The sequence below is a fragment of the Coenobita brevimanus genome, chromosome 110, assembly GCF_032717465.1.
Source record: "Coenobita brevimanus isolate Jiangsu-jjx chromosome 110, ASM3271746v2, whole genome shotgun sequence".
Classification (NCBI taxonomy): Eukaryota; Metazoa; Arthropoda; class Malacostraca; order Decapoda; family Coenobitidae; genus Coenobita; species Coenobita brevimanus.
Window position 1 is genome coordinate 13,995,863 of NC_137063.1, and position 23,639 is coordinate 14,019,501.

Consider the following 23,639-nt stretch of genomic DNA (forward strand, 5'->3'; position numbering starts at 1 on the left):
GTAAAGTCTGCTTTGTATGAAATTCTAATTTTTAAGCTGTTCCCCGCCTCAGCGGGGATTTGAACCTGGGTCCGGTAGGACCGCAGGCCACCTCTCCACCGATTGAACCAATGGTGACGTAATGTAGTGGAGAAAGGAGAAAAAAAAATGTGTGAGAAGAATGGGGGATGGTTAGTGATGAAAGAAGGAGAAAAACGTAACGTTAGAAAGGAAACTCGAACACATGAAGGAAATAACCCAAACAAATAGGCATAGCAGTAAGTGAGGGCGCCTATCATCCACTCACTTGATGTAGTGCTGCCTTCTACACTGAGTGGTACCCTGGGCTGTAACCATATAACTAAATTGCGCCTGGTAGTCTAATGAGCTAAGGCACTAAGGTCGGATGGAGCCTGTAAGGATTTGTATCTAAAAAGTGAGAAAGGTAGAAGGAAGAATAGATAAAGGTGAGAGAAATAAAGAAATGGAGGAATGATGAAAATGGGGCAAAGAACTGAACTCGGTACAACAGTAGTAGAGTTCCAGGCAGCTCCACTTACTTCATCTCGCCTCCTACTGTCTTGTAGCTTGTGATGCTGTAATATCGCCAGAGAGAGAGAGAGAGAGAGAGAGAGAGGCTACAAAATGCAAAGGGTGAAGATACTTCACTTCTGAAGTAGGGTCGTAGGCCATTTCACCTTTATTTCATCTTGCATTCTACCTCTCTTGTAGCTGTTGATGCCGCAATTTAGCTGTGGCCTTTGATATAATTTAGCAAACGATTGTGGAGGCGATAGTGTTGATGATGATGATGATGATGAAGATCATGATGTAAAAAGTTAGGCGACTGACAACCCCATCCTGAGTGGGACAACAAACAACAGACAGGATAGTGTTAGTATTCACATAGGTAGCCCAGACAGGTACTGCACATGTACTTCCCTGCAACAAGAGAAAGAATATTATAACAATGCATTATTTAGTTACATATGAATTATTTGGCTTTTTAATATATGAATAAACTAAAAAAATAATTGGCTCGCACAGTCGGTTAATAGTAAGGACAACCTTACTCCACATCCATAGCTCTAATGTAGCTTGTGATGCTGCAATAAAGTACAAAAAGAAAGAAAAAAGATTGGTGGAAAAAGAAAGACAGTGGGAAGGAGGGAAATAAAAAGGAATAAAAATAATATACTAAGAATGAGGAAATTAAAAGAAAATTAAAAGAAATGGAAAAAAATAAAACTAGTGAGAGAAATAGAGGAAAGTAGAAAGGAACACACAAATAAAAACGAAAAAATAACAAGGAAAGAAAAGGAGAAAGGGAGAAAGAACAAGGTACAAGAGTTGAAGAAACTGAAGAGGAAAGAAAGAGGGAGAAAGAAATGATAAATAAGAAAAAGAAATGAGCAAGAAAATTTTTTAAAGGAGCCATAACAGTCTTAAAACGAGCTCGAGATATGTTGTTAGCACCTCAGGCGGCTGCACCTTACTTCACCTTGACTCCTACATATCTTGTGGTTTTATTGGTGTTATGTAGTGAAGGAAGACGGTGGAAAGAAAGAAATGGATAAAAATTTAAACGGAGGACAGAACCAGTGAAAGGAAGACAAATGAAATAAAGGAAATTATGAGGAAGATGGGAATCAAGCAGGAAGAAAATAATTGAGAGAGAAAGAAAAGAGGGAAGGAGGAGGTGACTAATCCATAGCGTGAAGCAAAGAAGTCAAGAAAGAAAAGGAGAACAAAGAAAATTAGGAATAAATAGTAACGATGTTAACTCGGTACACCTTTAACAGCGTCACAGACCGCTCCATCTTACATAATCAGCCCATCTCGCCTCCTACCTGCTAAGTATCTTATGATGTAGCACAGTGGAGAAAGAAGGAACGAAAAGGGTGGAAAGCGAGGAAAACAGAAAGAAGAAAGGTGAGAAATACATTTTTAAAATTAGAACAAAGCAGAGGAAAGAAAGGATAGGAGACACAGTCGCACAGGAGTGGAACCTGGTACACTTGTAGTAAAGTTCCAGGTCGCCCCGATTTACGTCATCGTGTCTCCTACTTGTGTTGGTGACTGTAATGCTGTGATATAGTGACGGAACTGACCTAAAGTTGCTAATGGCGATGGTGGTGATGATGCTGATGGTGATCTGCTAGAGCTTAGATGATAATAACTGAATAAACAAATGAAGTATCAGCGGCAAAGGTGTTAACTCGGTACACCTGTAGTAGAGTCTCAGACTGCTCCACCGTACTTAATCTTTTCGTCGACCTCTCATGTAGTTTGTCTGTCTGTCTATAGCCAGACGCCATAATCCCGTTAAGTGTGGACGTTTGCTCTGAGTTAGTAATTTTACAGAGAGGGGCACTAGCCCTCGGCCAACCCACTTGTTGACACGTAGGGGACACTTTTTTTTTTTTATGGTTACCACCCAGCATTGTAAATGGTTTCGTGGCTTACAGAAAACCATTTGGCTTACAGAAAACCATTTGGCTTGTCACCCAATGTAAATCCACCAGGAAAGGAAAGAAAAGTAATAAAAATTGACAGGAAAGATGGGAGAAAGAGGAAGACAGGAGGGCAGACACATAAGAAGAAAGATAACGGTGGAGGAAGAAGTAGGCAACACTACATCGAGTGAGTGGATGATGGCCGCCATCACCTACCACCTTGTGGCTTGTGACGATATAATATTGTGGAGAGAGAAAGAAGGAAAGACAAGGGAAGAAAAATAGAAAAGGTAGAAGACTGAGGGAAGGAAAACGAGAAACCGTGAATGAAACAAGGCGAAACAAAATGGAAAGGGAAACAAGTAAAGAAATTTTCGGGTGGAACTCAGTACACCTGTAGTAGCGTTGCAGGCCGCTCCACCTTACTCCATTTTACCTCCCACCTCTCTTGCAGCTTGCGATACTATAATATAGACGTGGCTTTTATCAAAAATCATAAAGGTAGTGGTGGTGGTGGTGATGGTGATTTAGATAATGAAGATTTTCTGCTTAATGACGATAATGATGATACGGGTGACAGTAGTGATATCGATGGTGATGGAGATGTACAGTATTTCGTTACTGATGATGATGGTATGGGTGGTGGTAGTGGTACTGATGATGATGGACATGGACAGTATTTAATTACTGCTGCGGATGATGTAGGTGGTGGTAATGGTATCGATGATGATGATGATGATGAAGATGATGATGATGGGGTCAGTGGTAATGGTAGCGATGATGATGATGATGAAGATGATGATGATGATGGGGTCGGTGGTAATGGTAGCGATGATGATGATGATGATGATGATGATGATGATGATGATGATGATGATGGTGATGATGATGATGATGGTGATGAAGATGATGATGATGGGGTGGGTGGTAATGGTAGCGGTGATAATGGTGATGTCCAGTACATTCTCAGTAGTCAGCAGCAACTCATTAATCCAGTGGGTCCATTGTACCGTATGGAAACACTTGAGCCGTCAAGCGTACCCCACACCAAACAACCACAACCTAACGAGCATGATGGATGAAATATGAACCCTTAGCAGTATGATGTATGAAGTATGAACCTTTAACAGTATGATGGAAAAGTTTGAACCCTTAGCGGTATGATGTATGGAGTATATATCCTTAGCAGTATGATGTATGAAGTATATATCCTTAGCAGTATGATGTATGAAGTATATATCCTTAGCAGTATGATGTATGAAGTATATATCCTTAGCAGTATGATGTATGAAGTATGAACCTTTATCAATATGATGTATGAAGTATGAACCTTTAGCAGTATGAGATATGAAGTATGAAACTTTAACAGTGTGATGTGTGAAGTATGAACCTTTAACAGTGTGATGTATGAACCTTTAACAGTATGATGTATGAAATATGAACTTTTAGCAGTATGATGGATAAGTATGAAACCATAGCAGTATGATGTATGAAGTACGAACCCTTAGCAGTATGATGGATAAGTATGAATCCTTAGCAGTATGATGTATGAAGTACGAACCGTTAGCAGTGTGATGGATTAAGTATGAGCCCCCTAGCAGTATGATGGATGAAGTATGAACCCTTAGCAGTATGATGTAGTATGATGTATGAAATATGAACCCTTAGCAGTATGAAGTATGAACCCAAACCCTTAGCAGTATGATATATGACGTATGGTATCGGGATGATGATCAGTGAGTGTAATATCCCTGTTCAACGTTAAACCAAGCTTGAAAGAGCCGGGGAGATTGTGGGTCGTTATCTGGTTGACTCTGGATATTTCGTAGTATCTCCTGCTCAGCTGTGTATTCTCAACATTACATTTCAGTGTCACTCTGTATAGTACTGACGAAAACCATGTTGCTATCCAAAAGCTGTAGATAACGCCGAGGAAAAATTTCAGGTGTACAGTGCCAAATACCGTAATGGGTAAGGCAGAGACGCTACCAGGCCTCCTACACCACCGACAGTGATGCCTAATTTGAACTGGGGGAGGAGGACGGCACATGCAAGGCCCAAATTTCCATCGTCTAGGCTGTAATCTGAATGCCATAGGGCGGTTCGTAGCACCACTTTCTTATTAATTGATCTTCTCATATTACACCATATAACTGTATAATATCATTTGTATTTTTACCTGGAACGCATAAGACAAGATCGAAATGAACTGTAAAGAATAAATAGCAAACGAAGCGGTGTTACGTACTCTCCAAAGCCACAGAACATTCGTCTCTGAGAATTCTTGATCTAGAAGTATACTGCGCTACTCAATTTCACGCACTCTACACATTATTTTAGGCACAACTCTGTACACTCCACCGACAACCCTTATCGTCTTTTACATCGTATTTCACGCAAAGCTACACACTCCACACGCACATACCGTTACAAGTTGCCGCTTTCCACACTCACATTTCACAAAGCTCTACGCTCTTCACACATTAATTTTATACAGATGTACTGACTTCCAACACAACGCATCATGCAAATAAACGCACGTTGACATCACGTTTCGCACTTCACGTACTCCACCAACCACATTTCCCACAATTGTAGACCGCTATGCTCTCTCTCTCTCTCTCTCTCTCTCTCTCTCTCTCTCTCTCCCAAGATTTTTCTTTCACAAAACTGTGAACTTCTGTATCTTCTCATTCTTCTTTCACAATAACTGCGAATCTCAAACTTTTCCGTCTTCCTTTCATTTTTTTATTTTATTTACTTTCGTCGTTTTCGTGGCTTTTTCTTTTTTCCGTCTGTTTATATTTATTTTCATGATTTATTTCGATTACTCCCCTATGTTATTGCATTCCATATACGTCTTCACACAATATTATTACATTTCCCATTACACACGCCACACTACATTACACCATACTGCACCACATTATTTTGAACTATGCTTCACTACACTACAATACACGAATTCAGAGTACACCACACCACACTGTACCACACACTACACTGCACCACACCACGCTGCATCACATCACACCAGATGGTAGCATACTCCTCTACATTACACCACAATACACTACATTACACTCAGACCACACACTACAACACAGTAGATCAGTCCAACTCTCGCCCTACTATATTCCACCCCACTGTGCCGTAATACACAGCACTACACTACACCACTGTCCTCCACACTGCACAACACTACACCACACTAAACCACATTATGCCGCCGGAACTATAGCTGGCTCAGGGAAGATGGACGCCTCCAACCTGAATTGTCCCACATCACCGTTGGGTAAAGTGTAGCACCCGTCAGCCAATCAAAAGGTAGGTGGGTGGTTACCGTCGTCCCGGATTGTACTACTATGGGAGAGACGTGGTGCCATGGCCTGGTAACTTGCCTTGTTCACCACTTCCAGGTGGGGAACTCAACTACATTTATCACGTAGCCAAAGTCCAGACTGAAACTACTACTCATCCATCTCTACTCGCATACACAGCTCATCCTCTTGAGAGCCAGGGCTCCTCCATTTTCCTTGCACTTCGCCGAGTGGAAAGACCAGGTCTGCCACAGGAAGGCGGCTGCTTGCTTGTGTTCGATAGATCTGCTCGGGCAGACAGACCAGAGCAGAGCAACAGCAACTACTGCAGCAGCAGTAACAACAAGAGCAACAACAATAACAACAACACACTCTACTATACGACAAAGCCACAGTTCACCAGTCATGTTCCCACCCCACCACACCACACCACACTATGCTACGTCACGCTAAACTAGTCAGCCACACTACATAACATCATACAGCATCATACTGCACCACATAAGTTCTACCATACTACATAAAACTTCACCAATCCACCTCTCACGCCACCAATTCCACCACATTACACAACACATACTTAATCACACTGCACCTCGCAACACCACTCCACCACACTATACCACACATTCCCCACCACACCGCACCACATTATACCACTTTACCTTATTACGCCACGCCAGTCTTCGCCGCTCTCCACCACAATCTACAAACCATATACGCTGTACCCTTACCATGTGCTATCCTTGTTTTACACCGGTGTGATTCTTAACTCTCTTGGGCAAGCGTGATTCACTCTGAACAGAATAAAATCGTCTTGCAGTAGCTGTAATAGAATACCAGAGTTGTTCCGTCCATGAATGAGTTTCGGTACCAGTATTAAAACTGAAGTTCCTGTGACTCACTCAGAAAGAATAAGATCGTTTGGTGTTGCCTGGAAAACAGTACTAGAGTTATCTTGACCATGAAAAGGTTAACGGTGACTGTGGCATGCTTCTGTAATTTGAGACTAAGTCATTACGTTAACCCATTTCCAACGATGGTGTCTGTTTCCTTTTCTACTTGCAACATTCAGACTGTTTATTCGATATTTGGAAAGACTTTCCGAAATGGGGGTATTGTACAGACTTTATTGACTCTTTCACTGCTTGCATGTTGTTGCTGAGCTACGTATATTCGTGTGGCAGCAGCAAAAATAAACGCTGATTGAGGTTCTCTGGCTGACGTGGATAAGGTTAGCCCGTCTAGAGAGGGCCGCAATGTTTCGGTGGTGTGCTTAACTATGCAGCCAGTTCATCTTTTAATTCATCTTAACAATATCCTTCCCACAGATCAATTTCTTAATAGTCCATTCTGTTTCTTGCGCCATCACTTCATCTACCACCCCACTACTTCACTTCTCACTCAACCACTCAGTCTCTCCTGTCTAGCGGAAGTGATGACTATTCTCTCAGCTTTCTTCGTAATATTTTTCTTTCTTTCCTTCCTAATAGTTGGCTCCACAGATTCCCTTCTCTCTCTCTCTCTCTCTCTCTCTCTCTCTCTCTCTCTCTCTCTCTCCTACCTCATCATTATCACCATTATTATCGTCACCGTCCTCTTCCTCCTCTTCGTCGTATTCCTCGATTTAGCTCCTCATTTATTTGCATATTTTGAGGGAAGCTTTGGAGAGCGATCAGGAGGATGATTTTCTGCTCCTTTGCATATCGATGAGAGAGAGAGAGAGAGAGAGAGAGAGAGAGAGAGAGAGAGAGAGAGAGAGATAGAGAGAGAGAATATTGGATACTTGTGCTCTGAAGTGAAGGTTTACGGGAGGCGTATCCGGAAAATGAAAAAAAAAAAAAAGTGATTCAGTGACATTATTAGGGGATTAGGAGAGAGAGCTGGAGGAAGGCGTGGGAGTGGAGGGAAAGAGTGAACGTAAGAGGGAAAAAGGTGCGGTGTGAAGATGGAGAGGGAGAGAGACTGAAGAGAAGGAGAGAAGGAAAAGTCATAGAAGTGAGTGAGGGAGGAAAAATTGGCAGCCATGGAGTTAGAGAGGAGAGTGGGATGAGGGAAGGGGGAGCATGGGGGGGAGAGAGGGAGTGGGAAGGGCAGAGGAAGAAAGAGGGAGGAAGTAGAGGGAGAGAGGGGAAGGGAGAACGTTAGAGGGGGGAAGGTGGTACCACGATATATACTAATTATTCTCATTCTTGTTCCAGGTGAGTGTTGCTTTGCTTACCTGCCACTGGGCGTCGTTGTGGTATGTACTGATACTCATTTTCGTTTTGATCACGTGTCTATAAGTGTACCACTGCAGGCATAAATATCGATTCACTCCATAACGATGTGGAACTAGGCAATGAGCAATGCCTATCGAAACCTAGAGTTGCGATCTTCTTAGCCCAAGAATCTTCTAAGGATGATGTGTCATAGTTTCATTAAGTTCGAATAAAACTGAGGATTAGTATTACGGTCATCAGCTGTGCGTGAGTTGGTTGAAGAGGAGGAGGTATACCAAGGGCCGTACACAACAGTTTTCTTAAACTGATTATGTGTGTAATATTGATATTTATAGTTTTATCTTCATTCATACATTCACCAGACACTTGACAATTAAGCTATAGTGACTGTTAAAGTAAAAAATACCGTACAACAACTCAAAATAACTCCTGGTGATAGATAACTGCTACGGTGACTTTATTACAATAGCAATTGACTGAGATCTTTTATGCCCACCGTACTTCTTTTTTTCCATGGTGAATATTACAGGTTAGGTTTCATGCTTTGCGGTGTCATGTGTTAGAAATTATCCTCTCTCAGTACAATGATGATACACATTTTTTCTGGGTGAGTGCTGTTGCATTAGACGTTTTCTTTGGTGCTTATTGTTATGAACTAGGTGTTTCCTTCTTGAATGTTACTGTGACTGATTCTTTCCATCGCCGAGTTTGTATAAAAACAAATTTCAGTGGTGAGTATCGTAGGGCTACGTATTTTCCATCGTAAACGTTTTCATGATTAATACTTTCCTCAGCTAATAATATGATGATAAAAATATCCTTAGTGAATATTGTGGTGATAGGTACATTCATTGGTGATTGTTATCCATCTGTTTATCTGTCTATCAACTGTATAGCTAAGCCAGGCGCCACAATCCTGTAAGAGGTGGCCGTTTGTCTTTGAGTAAGTTGTTTTACGGGGAAGAACACTAACCCTCGGCCAACTCACTTGTTACGTAGGGAACACGTATCGGTTGGCTATATGGTTACCATCCAGCACTGTAAATGGTTTCCTGGCTTACAGGAAACCATTAGGCTTGTCAGTGTAAAGCCACCTGAAAAGGAAAGAACAGCAATAAAGTGTGACAAGAAATGTGGGGAAAAATAGGATGACAGGAGGGCAGGCACAGAAAAAGAATGATAAAGGTGAAGGACGATCTAGGCAGCACTACATGAAGTGAGCAGATGAATCGAATGGTGATTGATATTACCCTTGATGAATACAGCAGTGACAGCCTTCTTCCACTGTGAATATCATAGTAGCAGATCATTACGAGCTAGGGCGAAGCCCTCGCGAATCTCTCGTCAAGTAGCGGCATTTTCTCACCTATGAGTGGCCAGACCCGACCCGGCCCAACCCGGCCCTACCATAACGCTTATGAGAAGCTTACATCTCGGTAACCACAGGGCCGATCACTGTGGTTTGCACCATATGATAGTCCAGTTCTGTAAGATTTATTTTTGATACGTTTCATCACACCCCGGCGGTGCACGTGGCACATGACACACGCCAAATGCGGCATGTCGAAAATCCTCAAAAGAGGGCCACAGGCCAGACAGTCTGTAGTAAAGGCATGAAACTTGGTAGGTAGATTGCCATCAGTATACTCTAGACATCCTCGGAGTGTAAGGCGACATTTCAACGCTTCCGGATTTAAATGGCCTCGCTCGCACCTTGCCTACAAAGACGTTTTACTGGTTCTTAGTGAATGTAATGGTGACTGACTTTCTTCTGTGAATAAAACAGTAATTGAATTTCCTTATCCTCATCTGAATTTAATCGTCTGAGAGTATTGTAGAAGAAAGAGATTACTGGAATTGTACAGACCGTGTTAGACTGATAGAGACAGTATTACAGTTAGATTCCTATGACTAACTCTCAGTTGAATAGACAGTCTCCCGTTAACTGGGTTAGAATTTTTTTTTTTTTATGCGAGGAAGAAGGAACCAAAGGCCATGAGCCCGCAGTAACAGTTCCCTCCAAGAGAAAAACAAAATACAATAGAGAGCCAAATTCAAGTTCCGATCATTTTGAGATGCCTGGACACACTGCGTTTGAAAGACTGGAGATCATAGGCAGCAGGAAATACAGACAGAGGGAGACAGTTCCAGAGCTGACCTGTTGCATAAATGAAAGACTGGGAGTAACGGTTAACTCTTGCATTAGAGAGTTGGACAGAAAAGGGATGGGAGTTTGCTGCCAGACGGGTGCTACGCGCCCGTCGTAGAGGTGGAGGAATGCAAGCAGACAGTTCAGAGGAGCAGTGACCATTAAAGTAGCGATAGGAAAGAGATAGATGCAACAGTGCGGCGAAGAGACAGAGGTTGAAGGGAGTCAGTAAGAGGAGGAGAGTTAATGAGACGAAAAGCCTTTGACTCCACCCTATTGAGAAGAGCTGTATGTGGGGAGCCTCCCCACACATGAGAGTTGTACTCCACACAGGGGCGGATAAAACCCCTGTATAGAGTCAACAATTGTGCAGGGGTAAAGAAAGAGCGGAGTCGGCTTAGCACACCCAATCTCTTGGAAGCAGATTTTACAAGAGATGTAATATAATCTTTCCAAGATAAGTCCCGAGTAAATGAAAACCCAAGCATGTTCAAGGATGATGCAGGATTAAGCTGAATATTATTAAACATTGGTGGGTATACCTGTGGAAGATTTTGTCGGGTTGATAGGTGTAAGAACTGAGTCTTAGATGCATTAAAAACAACCATATTATTTTTACCCCAGTCAGAGATACGAGCCAAGTCAGACATTAGGTGTGCCATAGCCTCATCCCTTGCTTGTTGAAGTAACTGTTGAGATGGGCGTTGCGGGAACCGAATGGAAAGGTGAAGGGTGGAGTCATCAGCGTATGAGCTTAGAAGATCATTGATGAATAAAAGGAAGAGAGTTGGTGATAGGACAGGGCCCTGAGGAACACCACTGTTGATAGATCTAGGAGAAGAACGATGGCCGTCTACATCAGCGGCTATAGAACGACCAGAAAGGAAGCTAGCGATGAAGGCACAGATAGAAGGATAGAAACCGTAGGAGGGGCGTTTGGAAATTAAAGATTTATGCCAGACTCGATCGAAAGTCTTTGAGATGTTAAGTACAATGGCAAAGCTTTCGCCAAAGTCCCGAAAGGAATACTAGACTCCGTCCGACCATGAGAGGGTTAAAGCTAGGAAGAATGTGTGCAATACGTCACCGTTAACGACGGGGATGCGACAGATTTTTCTGATATTTCTCACTTGGTGACAACACAAATCTTGGGACGACTAAGAGAGAGAGAGAGAGAGAGAGAGAGAGAGAGAGAGAGAGAGATTGCTTGTATGGATAGCCTACAGCTTGTTATATTATTCAGACAAGCCTAACAGTTTACGCAGCAGAGAGAAATTATAGGTATTGGTCGGTGGGGGAGCCCATCACTCAGTGTCGTGATATTCAATTCTAGGGTAACTGTACAGTACATTGAGTGACAGGCCAAATGATTTCCTGTACACCAGGATATAATTTAATATGCTGGGTGGTAACCTTATAACCAGCCAATATGGGTTACCTATGTGTAAACAAGTGGTTTGTCGGAGGGTTAGTGCCCTTCCCCGGACAACAGTTAACTAAAAATACAGAGTGCCTCGGACCAGGACAGACCAACAGGTGACGACCGTCGAGAGTACAAAGGACATGGTATGGAATTCAACGTGGAATGTAAGGGATGCAAATGATGAGATGAAAGTGAGAGAGAGAGTTTGTCCAGGTGCTTGAGGGTGCATAAGTGGACATATGTGTATTGACTGAGTCTACATGGCGAGGTGAGAGTGTCAGAAAGTGGGAGTGTGGATGGGGTATATGTGTAGGAGTAGGAGAGAATGAGTGGGCAAAAGAGGGTGTATGTATTGTTGTGTGCAAGACAGGGAAGGAGAATATAAGAGTATGGATCAATTGGTTCAGTGATTGTGTGGGTAAGAATGAAAGTAGGATTACAAACGTGGGCGATTGTGTGTGTATATGCACCAACGGAAAACTGTGCAAGTAGAGTGAAAGAAGCGTTCTGGGCAAATGTGGAAGTGTGCATGGAAAAATTTGAAAGGAATGAAAGAATGTTTTTTACTGGAGATATGAATGGAAAAAAGGGAATGTGAAGTTGAATGGAGTAGTTGGTGAGTGGCGTGTGCCTGCAGAAATGGATGAGAATGGCAGTACTATAGTGGACATTTGTGTGGGGAGGGGGTTGCCGATAACCAGTACCCTCTTTAGGTACAAAATAATTCACAGGTATACGTGGCGAGTGATGAGAAGGATGGGTGGTGAATTGAATGAATGGAAGGCAGTGATTGATAATGTGTGTGTGGATGAGAGTATGAGAAGGTATGTAGTGGATGCAAGAGCATACAGAAGTTGGGGGAGTGGACTTTCTGGCCACCACTTGGTGGTGGTTAGAAAGTCAAGGCACAATGCAATGGGTGAATAGAAGGAGGGATGGATAGGTGGAAGTAGTCCATACTAGTTGGGTGGGAAGGTCGCAAGAGGATGGAAAAAAGGCAGAATATAAGAGAGAAGTGGAGGAGTGACTGGGTAAATATGAACTGGAGCAGATGGGGAAGGTAGAAGGTGTGTTCATGATGTTCACAAAAGAAATCTGTGCACCATGTGAGGTGGTGTTTAGGGTGAAGAGAAGACGAAAGGGGGCGCATGCAACAGCATGGTGGAATGAAGAGGTGAGACAGGCTGTGGCGAAAAAAAAGAAAAAGAAAAAAATTGTGAGTGTATGGGAAACAAAGGCATGGAGGAAGCTGAGAGATGGAAGAGAAAGTTTTATGTAGAGGGGAAGAGAAAGGTGAAATTGATGAGTAAGAGACAGTAAGAAGACAGTGGACAAGAAATTTGGACTAAATTTTAGTGTTAAGTGGAGGGAATGTAAGACAATGTTCTGGAACGAGGTAAAGAGAGTTAGACAGGATGATAAAGAAGGTTGTAGGGGAATGAAAGATGAAAATGGCAGAATGATCGGGTAGAAGGGAGAATAAGTGAGCAGATGGACAGAACACTTCAAGGAATTGTTGAATATGGAGGATGAAAGTAATGCGAGTATAAATGGCTGGGGAATGGCTGCAAGAAGAAGGGAGATGAGAAGGGAGGAAGAGATCAGTTGGATGGAAGTAGTGGAAGCAATGAAGAAAGTCACATTGGGGAAAGCCCCAGGAATTGATGGAATGTGTGGTGAAATGCTAAAGTATGGGGGGGGGGGGAATACTAGTTGAACGGATATGAAAGGTGTGGAGATTGGCCTGGGAGGAAGGTGGAGCCCCGGAGGATCGGTGGTCAAATATAATTTATCCTTTGTACAAAAAAAATGGTGGGGGGGGGGGAGAAGTGCGTGGTAATCATACGGGAATTTGTCTTCTTAGTGCAATAGAAAAAGAATATGGTAGGATACTTATTGACAGAGTTAAGGAAACGACAAAGGAATTAGTTGGAGAAGAACATTGAGACTTTAAGAAGGGAAGAGATTGTGTAAATCAGATATTCATCCTTAGGCCCTTTGGGGGAAAGTTTCTAGAGAAGGGAAAGAAGTTGTATGCGGCCTTCATGGATTTGGAGAAAACATGTGACGAGTGGAAAGACAAGGAATGAGGAAAATATTTTGAATATATGGAGTAAATAGGTAGCTGTTGAATGCCGTGAACTGTTGAATGCCGTGAAGAGTATGTGTGAGGGTGATAAGGATGCAGTGCATGTGGATGTTGAATGAGTTAATTTTTCTGTCTTAATGTTTGATTGAAACAGGGATGTGTCATGTCTCCGTGGTTGTTCAGTCTGTATATGGATGGGGTTATACAAGAGATTCAAGGGAGGGCAGTCGATGTTAAGGCGGCCCTAATGAGAGAGGGCAGGGTTTGGGAATTTCTCCTTCTGTTGTTTGCAGATGATATGATATTGTTAAGTGAAGACGAAGGGGAGCTACAAGGCTTGGTGAATGAATTTGGGAGAGTATGTAAGAAACGAAATCTAAAGATGAATATAGGGAAGAGTAAAGTTATGGTCTTCGAGAGAAATGAAGTCACTGAATGCACAGTGAGGGTTGATGGTGAGGAAATGGAAAATGTGAGTGCATTTAAGTACTTAGGTAGTGTGATGAGTAAGGATGGACGTTTGGAGGATGAAGTGCTTGAAAGGGTAGAATAGGGAAGAAAGGTTGCTCGGTCTTTGAAAGCAGTGATAAGTATCAGGGAAGTAAACAGACGTAAAAAAGTTGCTGCATGATAGTATTGTGATACCAACCCTAACGTATGGAAACGAAACTTGGACCTTGTTGGAAGGACACAAGAGTGAGACCGGTGGAAATGGGCTATTTGATAGGAGCATGTGGAGTTGCCTGGAGAGACCTACTGACAAATGAGGAAGTGAAGGAACATTATGGTGTGAATGTGGTTGTGACAGAAATCGTTAGGAGAAATACACTGAGGTGGTTTTGGCCATGTGGAGACGATGGAGAGCGAAAGATCAACGAAGAGAGTAAATGTGAGTGAGGTGGAAAGGGGGGGGGAGGGAAGGGGGGGGGGTCGAGGATGAAACTGAGGGGTGGAGTGTAGAGGTACAGTCAGGGGAAGTTCCCCATTACCCACTGTTCGGAGCATTGGTGGTCGACGAATAGTCACGAAGCAGCAGCCAGACCCCACATGATTGGTAACTGTGAATGGGAGGGAGGGTGGCCGGGGATGGGAGAGTTTGGAGGGTAGCTCACGTCACAATATCAACAGCCAATGATAATGCATCCGACGTTCTCTCAAAGTGCAGTAACGGTATGTTGTTTGAATGGTATCGTACGGTTCTCTGAGTCTGTCTACATTATTACATATACAGTATAATACACGTTTACTGTCAAAGGCATGCTTTATTGCCTTCGTTTTGTAGTGTTCAATAGAAATGATAGTAACAGAGACTGATCTTATAATTAGGACATCACATGTCATTCTGTCTATAGGAAATCGAAAAGTCTGTTAATCGCTCATATAGATTGTTTTTATTATTATTGTTATTATTATTACACACTACCCTAGACTAATTTCGAGAATAACTATAGTACCCGAATAACACTGGAGATGTTTGCAGGCGGATGTTTATAGTGGGATGACAGGATATATATATATATATATATATATATATATATATATATATATATATATATATATATATATATATATATATATATATATCGTTACGAATATCTCTTCGGGAAACGTCTCATGTTAGAGTCGAAAGGGAATGAAAGCATTCAAACTTCTGTCCGAACCCAGCAAACTTCCATAACTTTTCTGACGACACTACCTCTACCGACTCCTTCGTAATTTTTAAAGTAAAATGTTAGTATCATATTGTAATCTATCATTACTAAATCACCTCAAACACACCGTGCAAGTCATACACTGCAGACTTACATGTGATTCCAACGTATCGCCAAACCCTCCTCTGCTCCCAATCCCCCGATTCCCCCCCTCCCCTCCTTCACACTCACAGTTGCCAGACATGTGAGGTCTGGCTGCCGCTTCACATTCACCCGTCGCACATCAGTGCTTCGTGAGATGCGTAATATGGAAGTTTCCCTGACTGTACATGAGAGAGAGGTGTGTGAGTTTGGGGGAGGGCAGCGTAATGGCGGCGGACAGGGCGACAAGGAGGAGATTTGTTTGTGGCCATCCCTTACGGGATAAAGGCGTCTGGCAATAGATGGATTGATTTTGGGATCCAGGTCAATAAGGATAATTAAATTTCTGACTGCCTGAGATTTTCTAAAGTGAACAGCATCGCCTGGTGTTGGGACGAATATGCTGTCGTCTTTCGGTTCCATTAATTTAGGTTAAGCGAGGTGAAGTTACAGTAGGTTGGGTCAGGTTACGGTATGTTGGGTCAGATTAGTTTAGAGTGGGTTGGCTTAGGTTAGGTTCGTCCTTAACAACATTAAGGCTTGACGGTATAGTCCCCTGAATCAAGTTCTGTATTACTTATCTTGTTGCCTTCCGTCGATAACATTCAGCGTGAGGAGTGCACCATGGTACTGAAGGGGTTAGGGAAGGTTGTACTTAATACCAACAGTTCGAAAGTCCCGCAGTGGCTTCATGAAGTCGTTTGAAGTTATCAAGAATCAACTAAAAGTGTACGTCACCGAACTGAAGAGGTTACTAATTACCCACTTTGTCAATCTCAATCCCATGAAAATCCAAAAATTGGAAATCCTAACGAAACATAAACGACCATGACCTAAATTAACCTAGCCTAAACTAACTTCCTAATTTAAGCTAACATAAGCTAACATAGCCACCACATATCTTATGATCTAAACTGATAGTCCCCATACAGACCTCATAATCTAAGCTAACCACCTAGATTAAACTGATAAATATACTAGCTTTCTAACACAACCTACATTTAGCTAACGCCCGAAAAAGTGTTGAGTTAAACTCTCTTCTCATAATCTGTCTAACGTATTCTGACCAGGATTATCAAAAATTCCTAAACCTGCGTAATCTAGCCTAACCTAACTTAAACAAATACTAACATCCACAACTTTCCTAGCTCAACCTAGTCCGATCTAATTAAATCTAATTCAACCTAAACTAACGTAAAGTAATCTGTCTTCCCATTCTAGACTGGAGTGGGTTCGACCCAGATAGGGCTATTGCAGGGAAGAAATTGTAGTTCATTGTTGTTGCATATGGCCCCACCGACACATCGTAAACCACCATTACATACTCTTGATATCAAGTCTGAATGAGATATCCCTAGTGTATCACAACAGAGATGGTGGACATCGATATCTTTTTTCTCTAGCATGGCCTAAAGTGGCCGTCGTACTGTGTCAAGACTCCATATTATAATAATACAACTCATATCATGATAGATAAATAGATAGATAGATAGTGTAATAGATAGCATAGGAACACCAGTTAAGGCTAGGTGTGGAAACAGGAAATAAGTTAGCAGTTCAGCAAGACGTAACCAAAACACAGACACCGAACTCATGTTTTCCAAGAGACGGAACACTGTCACTTTCGCCAGTGAATGAACGACTGAACGAAAGTGCCGCACATCCTTACATACTGTTCACCTTTGTCCTGCTTACATCTTCACGTTTCAGCATACTGGAACAGTCCCTTGTGAAATGGCTATCATAAGAAATCACGACATTCATAATCACTGCAACTTCACGTTTGCTCCAGATAAGCTTACATACCATCAACACATCGGACACTCACGGTTTTTTTATTTCACTCATAACACATCAGTTTACATAATCTGTCCAGATATACCACCATCTCATACTTCAGCATCAGGATTACACATAGCACCAGACTACTGTGCGGTATTTACACCATCCATGTCCACTTTATCCACCATCAATCACTACGCCATCCTCAATCATACACACAAACATTTCCACCCTCTACCTAATACGGACTTAAACATGAGCACAAGTATTAAGTTGACTTCACCTAAGTTTGAAACTATGCAACTAATCAATGAAACAATGAAGCCCTGGGAAGATTTGAGTTTGAGTATGTTCAACCCATATTATGTGTATAGCCCAGCACCTACTGTCTTTATAATCTTCTCTATTGTATTTGCAGTAGTGCTGTTCGCAATGCACAGAATGCATGCAAGAATTGCAAACTTGGAGTCAGTATTTAGTGGGGGAAGAGTACAGTTTCATGTAAAACCCCCTGGATGAAGTGTACAGTACATATTTTGTATATAGTATTAATTTTATTTTAAAAAAAATGGAAAGACACATGATATAGAAGTATACCAGTATCATTATCTCTATATAAAATATTAATAGCTCTTACTATAATCGTAACTTTGAACTATTTTTTGCATATATGCATATGTCTGTTATGCTTACACATTTTACAGTATGTCATACAATATTCAATAATCATTTTAACTATAGTACATTTGTTCAGTTATGTAAACAACTTGTTTAAAATGTTTTATGTTTCTAACGTATTACTGGATCATTGCAATATTAACATGAATATTATGTCTATGCAATATTATAATCAGTGTTATGTGTTAATAGATTAGCATATGTCAATGATGACTGCTGTCGGAGGATCGCCAGCTGGTGTGACCAAGCGATGTCAGGACTCCATATTATAATAATACAACTCATAGCATGATAGATAAATAGATAGATAGATAGACAGTGTAATAGATAGCATAGGAGCACCAGTTAAGGCTAGGTGTGGAAACAGGAAATATGTCAGCAGGAGTTCAGCAAGACGTAACCAAAAGAATGCCAGTGGACACCTGAAGCTCTACGTACACACAGACACACACAAGATTCTAGAACTCACACCTATGTTTTACACACGTGACAGTAGCCCTCCTAGGGCAGGATGAGAGAATTGGAGAGCAGAAAGGGGCTAACCATAGAACCGAAAGGTTGTGGAGAAAAGAAGAGAGAAGAGAGGGGTCCGACAAGACTTAGCTAGTAAATTACATTCCTGTATAATCTATACTGCTCAGCTCAGACTTTCTTTGAAGGTAATAAATCACGATCAAGACCCTGTATCCATCTTTAACTTCTCCTGTCTTCGACTGCACGATACTAAAACCAAATCTCAAGATTAACATATTACAAGCTCAAGATTCACAACTGAACTCAGTGCTGAATATAATAATAGATTAGCTTTATAATAAGGTGCTAGTCGCGAAGAAGTGCAGTGGAAATGATTTAATGTAGATGCGTAGTATTGTTTGTTTTTTTATGCCCCTGAGCTACGTGAAATATGCTGCAAAAGGGACGAAAATCTGGGTCAAGTAAAGGCGAATTAGTTTTAGTGCACAAGTGACAGGCAATCAGCTGTTATGTGGTGTCATAGATGGACTACTGGAATGCGGAAATGGCCTTTCTAAATTGTTCGTCGATCGCATGACTTGCGTTGCCCGTGAAACCGTGAAGAAATTGTAAGAAAACGGGTGTTACGAGCAAAGGAATGAATAGGATGGATTGTATATAGGTTGGGGCAGTGGTGCTCTGGCAAGAAAGTATACGATGTGATAATGGGTGTGATAGGATTAGTGGTTTGACTGTAGTGAAAATATATTTCAAAGTATCCAGCAAAAGTTAAAATGCCATGGGTGAGGAAATGGGCATGGGAACCAGGAAATAGGTGGGATGGGATGGAATTGTAGTGGAGGGTCGGGAAGGGGCCATTACAGTATACCCAGCACAAACGGATGCTATAAGATTAATGGTCAGAATGAAAGCGTGTATTTCAAAGTTTTCTCCAACAAGAAAAGGCAGGCTCACGTTTCACTCACAGACCTGTCGTTTAAAGACAAAACTGAAGTATAAGTGTGCGTCCACACGTGTCCTCGAACGTTTGTTGACAACACAGCTGGTAACTTGTTGGAATACATGTGTGCAATAGTACTTGGACAGATGTATGCAAACATGTTTCACTGCAGCTTCGAACTTACTGGCAGGCGAGATGATGTGACAAGTGTGTCCATATGAGGCAGCCGAGACTTCATGATGATGTTGCCCAAATGATCTGGACGCTACTGTTCCGAGCATGTTTGCAACTTGTTCGTTATATTGTTTACACGTTGCCAGCATTTGTTGCAGCACACGTATGGACGAGCCGAAACCTTCATTCATAATCCAAGCAAATTTAATCTAACGTAATGGAACCTTACATATCGTAATATAATGCAAACTGTCATATCCTCCTAACCTAGCGTGACCTAACCTAACCTAACCTAACCTGTATAGCGTAGATTTTAATCCCTTCACTCAGATGACGTTTGCTGCATAAAATTATTGCTGCTACCAGACGATTTAACAGAGCTTTGGTGAGACAGTTCATACAGGAAGGGTTTGATATAACCTTAATGAATCCCTACATTACAAGGAGGTCATCCCTCGGTTAAGTATATTCGTCTGGAGGTGCAGAGAATTACAAAAAAAAAAAAAAAAAAGTCATCGAAGTGAAAGAGCTAACTTTCCCACCGCCCCCTCCCCCTCCCTGACTCGTTCCCCAGTAACTCCCCAGATGGTTTCACTTACGCGTTTCCTCATCATTGCCATCATCCACGGCAGCACCATCGTCATTTACACCACAACCATCGCCACCATCATCGTCATTACCATCATTACCACCATTATCATCATCATCACTTTCATAATCATCGTTACCTCCACCAACACCAACACTGCCACTACCATCGTCATCATCATTCCAAATTTTGTTCGCAAATTTTGTTCGCGCTACAAAGTCAATTACTCTGATAACTGTATAAAATATGGAATATTTGCGTAACATGGCTCGTTAGCATAATTTATTCTTGCAAACTCCTGATCTCCGTTCGTAATTGGTTAAATGAAATCGTTAACAAAACTTTCATCTTTGAAAACCCAAAGTTGAATAAAATCATGTAGCAGAAAGATTAAGACAGAAACGAAGAACATGCTTAACTCCTTCGGTTTGAAAAGTCTCATCTCATCTGTGTAACATCGTCTAATAATAGCAGGAAATACATACGAGAAAAAAAGAACTACAGTACATCATGTCCTTTGTAGCTCAGTCCCTTAACCGTTTCCACTCTCTCTCTCTCTCTCTCTCTCTGTCCAACTTCCCTTCCCCTTCTCAACCTCCTATCACCATCACTACTCCCCCCTCCTTCCCTGTTCCTCCTTCTCCCCTCCCTGCCTTCTTTTCGGTTCCCCTCCCATCCCCTCTTCATTCCCCCCGTCCTTCATCTTCCAAGCCCCTTTTCCCTCCTGTTTCCCTTCATTTCCCGTCATTCTTTCTCCTCCTCATCTCATCCTTCCTTTTTTTTCTTTCTTTTTCTTCTGTCTCTTCCTTTCCTCTCTCTTCATTATTTCTCCACTCTTCCTACCCTTCCGTCTCCCCTCTCCTCTTTCTTCCCACCCTTACTCTCCTGCTTTCCCCTTTTCTCCTCTCCATCCATTCTTACAATTCTCTCTTATCTTTTCATCCTCTTACGTCATTGTCCCTCCTTCCCTCCTCAATTCCATCTGCCCTGTCCTCTCTCCCCAACCTATTCTCGTCCTCCTCCCCTTCTTCTTTCCTTTCCCTTTCCCATTCCACGTCCCTCATCTCATCTCCCCCATTCCTGTTCCCTCTTCCCCTTCCTATCAACTCTCTTCTCTCAAACCCTCAACCTCATCCCATTCCCTCTCCTTACCTCTCTTGGCTCTCTCCGTTTTCTCTTCCCACTTCACCACATTTCCTTTTCCTTTTCTTCTCGCCGATCCTCGCTCCTGTCTCCATTTCTCTTCTCCTTCCTTCATGTTTCTTTCCCATCCTCCACTCTTCCCCCTCATTCCACGCTGCCCTTTTCCCCAACACACCCTATCCCCCGCCACTTATCTTCACATTATAACCCCGGACAAACCTACCACTAAATTACACTCTGAAATTTAGCCTGGGTAATATTGGAGTTTGAGAACTTGTAGGCGGTCATGGTGGTGAATTTTGAGAGCCTTTTTTGTGGCGTAGACTATAGTGGCATAGACTCTGTTGAAGGTGATAGTGTTACTGATGAGCGTGGTGGAAAGTGTGTTAGTGGTAGGAGAAATGGTGATAATGATGGCAGTTTTCTCATCTCTTGTCATCATCATCATCATCATCATCACCATCAGCCTTTTCTCTTCTTGATTTTGGTAATCACTGTCATTGTTCAAACACTGATTTTTACTAATTATAATGGAGGAGCTAAGATCAGGATACAGAAAAACGAAAGCAACCTTTCAGAGAACAGACAGATAGACAAACATACAAGCATAGCTTTCCCAGTTCTTCTTCGTACAGCAGCTACTACATACTGTTTTGAAAAGGGAAAAGTACGCAGTCCTGACTCCACAAATATTCTTTTTAATCATAAAGAATATTTCAGTCTATGAACTTCGAAGTTGAGATAAAAAATGTAATGGTCCTGGGGTTCGGGGCGAAAATCCGGCTCATGGTTCTACCAGGTAATGTTGTCCCGCTGGTGCCCTGCTTGTAGCTCACATTTTGTCAGTTAGAACAGCGAGACTTTATTCTTTCTGCCTCCACTTGATTTCATTCACCTTGGAGAAGATATATAGTAGTGATGTAAAGGAAGGCTATTGGTTATATAGCTTCTCCAGGTCGGAAACTAAACAATACCCTAAGCTAAATAAACTATTTGTCTGAGTTTTAGCTGGGATTTTCAACCTCTGCATTACATTTTTTTTTTTCATCAAGTGAATAAGCTGTGTTGGTAACAAGAGTTCGTTTGTAGTTTTCCTCCACCTGTAATGGAGGCCGAGCCATACATTAGCCCGGTGGTAGCAAGAGTCTCACAGGGGGACAGTGACCGATTGATTCATTGTGTGTATAGTTGATATCGAGGGCTGGAGGCGGTACGACACAGGGCAGTATTCTAAGTGGTATACAGTATTAGGTTCACAGGATCTTCCCCATCCCCCTCCCCCACGATTTATTTTACCCTTTACTCCTTAACAGAGAGCATCAGTGTATAAAAGAGGATATTGACATGTAATGTACAGAATAAATCAGTGAGGAGGAAATGTTACGAAATATCCAAAGCCATGTATAATACGTCTCACAACATTACAAACAATGCCTTAACCCCTTTACTGTGACGCCATGTATTTAATTTCTGTTACCTCTACGTGACTTCAGTTAGCTTGGGAAGGATCTCCAGTAGTGAATGAGCTAATGAAGGCTATATCTAGATCTTCCAGTTGTAGAGTTCCCTGGCAATGAGAAGCTTAATGAAGGATATACTGTACCTAACCCTTGCAGCACAAAAGGTTACATTTAAGTTGAATAAAATTGTTTGCCAGTAGCAAGAATCTCCAGGAGAGCTTAAATCAATTTTGTTTTGAAATTAAGAGATGCAATAACTTAAGAAAAATATCTATAAGTGAGAGAATGTTATTGATGGTTATGTTTAACTCTTTCAGTTTTCTTTTAAGCTGAAAGTTTGGGTGTGTTTCAGAGTGGCTTTCAGAAGCAAAGTAATGTCATCTGTCAGTAGAAAGAACCCACAGGAGAGCAAAATGTATTCATTTCGTTGGTATTCAGGGCAACTGGGATGTAGTATGCCCAAGTACTAAACAAACTGCCTTAATTATTCAGTAGGATAACATCTTACCCAATTTATTCTCGCTATCTCCCGTCGATTTTTTTCATTTTAAGAGAGGCTTTCAGATCACTAATCCATAGGTACTACGGAGCCTTCTGTTCCACTTCAAATACTACTCAGGTTCGTGATATTCTGTACGTCATTTCACAATGTCATCAGCCGTAAGAGTATACTTGTTACATGAAGAGTAGTTCATCCATGTTACAATGAAGAAGCTTCTCGTCCGTCACGAGCTTATTTCCTGTAGGTTTTTGACAGCATCAGTGAGTACGCTGACTCCACAGTGTTCCCATGATACCTTTTCTTAGCAATATATTCTAATGCCAGTCTGCCTTTACAGCTTAGCATTCAAGATGATGAGTTGGCAATTTTAGACGAAGTTAAAGAGGACGTAGGAAAATATATATCATTACACAATATACCATTATTCCCAAGCTGCTTTTTTCTTGCAAGAAGTAGTTAACATACA